The 4,784-nt window shown below is 34.4% G+C and overlaps 1 long non-coding RNA gene across 1 annotated transcript; it reads right to left on the minus strand.

Moving 5' to 3' along the window:
* Positions 1-1,263: 1,263 nt before the first annotated feature.
* LOC106364206 lies at positions 1,264-3,017 on the minus strand. The gene is made up of 2 exons (XR_002662214.2): positions 2,771-3,017; positions 1,264-2,356 (listed from the first exon to the last, which is right to left on the minus strand). It is a non-coding gene; the product is annotated as an uncharacterized LOC106364206 (long non-coding RNA).
* Between the last annotated feature and the right edge of the window lie 1,767 nt (positions 3,018-4,784).

Raw genomic sequence — 4,784 nt, forward strand, 5'->3', positions numbered from 1 at the left:
CTCACTTGTAGTCCAGCTCCGTCCGTCACAGCTGCACTGGTACCAGATCTGACTTTTGAGGGTTGCGTTTGTACTGCATTATCTCGTTCTCCAAAGACCGCCATACTGTTAGATCTGTTCTTCTCTTCGTCCTCGTGGGCGATGAACTTTCTCCCTATGGGGAAGACCTGTTCTAATTTATCTTGTTGTGAACGAAGCTTTTGTGTTGGTGTTTTCCGATCTTCATTCGCCAGATCTACAAGCCTTGGTTGCTCTGAGCTCTACTCCGCATCCTCCGAAGCGAATCGACTCTTGTCAGAAGACCCAAAGACCAATCACCTTTCAACACCATTACCGTTCACAGTTGCTAAGCCCGGTGCTTGCTCTCCTTTCCATAGCAAGACAGATTCATGTGACAAAAGGCTTAACTTTGGTTTCATCGATACTCTTTGGCTCCGATACGGTAATATTGGTGTCCAGAGTCTTTTGTTGGCCACAGCTTCCGCCATTCCGCCAAATCTCGTCAAGCGTTTTTATTGTTACGCCGGTGTAAAGGTGGCTCGTGCTTCATCGTCAAATTCACTTGCTCTCCACCGTCAATTATTCAATGAGACACTATATCCAAGCGCTTTAGTTCATGTCTCGAGCTTGTCAACCGAAGCTTGCTAGTTTGAGCTCAAGTTAATGCTCAGTATCATCTTCTAATTAGAGACTTCTAAAGCTTCAATCAAGCAGTCCTATAAATTTATCTTTTGTGGGTATGTTTATTAAAACTTCCTCTCGACAGGGCCGAGAGAGATCGTCATCCCCTTTCTCCTTCTCACAGGAGAGAATCTTTCCACCACAGTCCCTCCTGTTAAGAGGTGATCTTCTTCCAGTGTTGAAAATCCGGAAAATTTACCTTTATCCTAGCCGTTTGCTATCTTATGTGAAGGTCCGCTGGGGACCAGTAGATGCAACGATCCTCATCGGATTGAGAGTCGAGGCTTGGGATAGTGTTGCGACGTCACATGTTACTGTGACTAATCGTTCGTTATTTGCAGAGTTTGAAGTGCGGTATCAGTCTCTTATAGATCGGATCGCAAGTGGCAATTTTGATATCTTGCATAACGCTTTATCAAACTTTCACAAGTTTGTGTCTCTATCCTTGTTTTATGTTGGTTTATATGCTTGGGAGTTAGCCTGTTGGCTTGCACATCGTGTCTTGTACGATGATGCTTTTAATCTTGTAATCAGTTAAACTATGAATGAAGAATTTGGTGAACAAAAAAAAAAATTAGTGAATGTAGTTAATCAAGTAGATTATTAATCTGTCAGACAAAAAATAAAAAGACATTTTCTTAGTTCATGTTACATGCTGCTCTAGGGGAGTACATAAAGTTTGAGCTCATGCATCCTCACGTAGAATACACTGTTTCAAATAGTTCTCCAATATCTTGAAGCTCATAAAGGAAGCAAAGAGAAAGGCTCACGTTAGATATTATATCCAGGAAGAGCTTAAAGTTTCATTAATATGAATGTATCGATTAAAGGTAGGAAGGATAGTTTGTTTTGTTTGACAGATTGGAGGAACATTGGGATTTTTGGATTGTTAGATTTCTTGTGGGGAGAGCCGGTGAGTATCAAGAGGAAGTCCATGTGCTCAAAGATGGAAATGAGTTTGCTTTCAAAGTGTTCTGAAATCTGGTCATAAGCCACTCATTGAATCAACAAACACAACCTTCCCAACGTCTTCAGTCAAATATACAAATTTGTAGTTTCTTAAAGCCTCTAGAAGGAACTCTTATCAACTGGTACCTGAAAGAATTCATGAAAAATATCTTCGAATATTATGAAACCAACTTTTATAAATTATCAACAGACACGAAGCAAGTCAGATTAGACTTATCAAAGCAGAGCAAAGCAAAGACAATGGGTTGCCCAGTAGCTTCAGAGTTTATAGTTATGTTGGTTGGTTAGGTTATTGGCTACTCACTCCCAACCAAGTAAGGCGTTTGTCTGTGAAGATATTGAACATCATTGATGATCTCATCAAGCATAGCAAATTTTCCAGTGATTTTGTTGTAATTTTTAATGTGTTGTCTCAATCTCTTCATCTTCTCCTTAGCTTCAAGCCCTTTAAAGCATCAATGAAAATTTCAAATTTTTGACTGGATTTGACTGGATCGTCTGGAGAAAGATTATAAAGACATCTTTTAATTTCAGATCAAGCTTTGCTGTTTCCACTTGTAATCTCTTCCTCTGATTGAATCTCGTGAGGTTCTTCAGATTTGGCTCAGGTTTCACATCCAAGTCACTTTACCACTGTTGCTATTAACCCAGATTACTCCTCCTTATCCTCCTGGATTTTTTCTTCATATCTTCTTTGTGACCTAACCTGAAATTAAAGGTTGAACAAAAACCTTCTTCAAAATCTAAATCGTGAAATATACAAAAAGGTAAAGAAGTTAACAAAAATGGAATATTATATATATAACGACCGTTTAATATAAAAAAAATAATGAATTGTTAATGTCGAAGATTTTGTAGATCGTGGAAGGCAGAGAACCCATAAATATCAAAACTAATCTTTTTGGAAACAAAATCAACTAAGAAAATCGAAATCTTAACTATCTCCCATAAACGAAAGCTTATTAAATTTTGATAATCAACACATGAACAATGAAACAAAATCAATAAACGAAACAAAAACGAATCATCTCCCGTAAACTAAAGCTTCTGAAATAAAGTTTCTACAATAAACTTATGATTGGGAGGATAGAACTGATAAAATTCATGGGATAGGACTTACCTTTTTATAGTCGAAGATTCTGTGAAAGCAAGTAAAGGGAGATGCATTCAATGATAGGTCGTGTGAGGAGTGGAGAACAACTGTTAATGAAGCCTTTGAAGGTGACGCTTCGAACTTACGGTTTCCAGATTTTTTTTCATCGGTAAGTTGAACAGAAGCAGAACTTACGGTTTGCCAAGTTTTCGTAGAGACGGTGCAGTCTCCAAGAAGACTTTGTTTACGGTAAAAGGCCTAAATTAAAGTCCAATTCAAGCCCTTTAAAAATTAAATGCACGACAATTTATGGGTTGAGCCCATTTAATATTCTATCAAAGCACACAAATATTTTTCCCTATAACACGTGTCGCACTCCTATGCAAGTGATATGTATGATAATGATTTTTGTCTTTTGAAAAGTTTTAGGTGAGGAATAATTATATATGATAAGATATATTTTGCTTGATTACAATAGTTGCTTCTATATTAAAAAGTTGTAGCATTGATATGTTGTAAGGGATTCAAATGGTTTTCATGTTATTTTTTTTTACAAAAAAATTGATCTCATATTTGGTGTGTTATTTGTGGTTTAATATTTTGGTTAATGAATGATTATGTTGAAATCATAGTCTTTGAACATATTATTAGGGTGGAAGTGGTGATTATTTGAAGTTGCATTTCTTATTAAAAGTAGAATGTTATATTGAATGCAAAGAAGGTAGTCAAACAAAGCTAATCAAAATAAGAAAACGTTAAAACTGGAAAGTATGAAAATTGAGTAGTGGTCAATGAGTGTAGGCACTTGTTAGTCACCGTAAAACCAACTCAAAAGAACTTCTCCATTTGTTTAAAGTAATAATCACTACATCGATTTCACAAATTATTGAGATAACACTTTCTTGATGGCATTATAAAAGATCATATATAGTTCCATAACACTTCTTTTTCCTTATAAAGATATTTTTCAGCTCCAAACATGTCAGTTTGCCGTTCATAGAAATCCATAAATTTCATGCATTCCTCATGCTCTCTTGTGCATAGCAAAATTGTCGTATAGATATAATTACCTATACCACAATTGATGTTTTCCAATGTGCGAAGATGTTTTAGTACTTGTTGCGGGTTTGTTACAATGTCAAAATTGTTTTTTTTTCTAATAATAATTCTTGTATAGATTAAGTAAATATTTTCTTACTTAATCTCGTATACAGAGTTTTAGAGTCATCGATCTGAACTGAATGGTTTTGGGATATTTTAAATCATCTATGTTACAATTAAAATAAGAAAGCGAAGAAAAATACTCTGACTAAATATATAATCGTATGTTTAAATAGAATCTTAGACGGCGGTCTTTCGTGGAACTAATTTCTCTTTTAACTTTTCTATACTATCACCTTTGTATACTTTATAATATTTAATTTCTGCGTTTTGGTAGCTCCCACGCATTGCCGCTACCTCCTCTGAGAATCCCAATTGCTGATGAGTCAATAACGCTTCAAATCGACTTCAGATTCTGTCATACTTCTAATCAGATAGTGAGCCCAAGTACCGCTCCGGATAGGCCCGAGTGAAAATAACATGCAAATTTATAAAACTTGCAAAAATAGCTTCAAAACTTGAAAAATAGATTTAGATTTGTTAAATATATTTTAAGCTAGAATATTAGCAAAGCAAAAAAATAAAGCTTGAATTTATAAATTTATTTTAAATAAACACAAAATGCACATTCATATTTGACACATGTAAATTTTACATTTACTGGAAAGGATTTGAAAACCATGGAATAAATATCTGTAAAATAATAAAAAATTATAATAAAAAAACATAAAACAAAAAAAAATTAAAATCATATTTAGTAGACTTTTAATAAAGTCTGTTTACAATTTATGGCTTATGAAGTCTACTGTCTTTAAATTTTAAGCAAACTTCATTATAAGTCTATTTTATCGAACATTTTTCAGATCTGAAAATTCTATACATTTGGAAATGAGAAAAATAGCTTTAAATATGAAAAAAATCAAAATAGCGTTTATAAGAT

Source organism: Brassica napus, chromosome C5, assembly GCF_020379485.1.
Source record: "Brassica napus cultivar Da-Ae chromosome C5, Da-Ae, whole genome shotgun sequence".
In the NCBI taxonomy this organism is placed as follows: Eukaryota; Viridiplantae; Streptophyta; class Magnoliopsida; order Brassicales; family Brassicaceae; genus Brassica; species Brassica napus.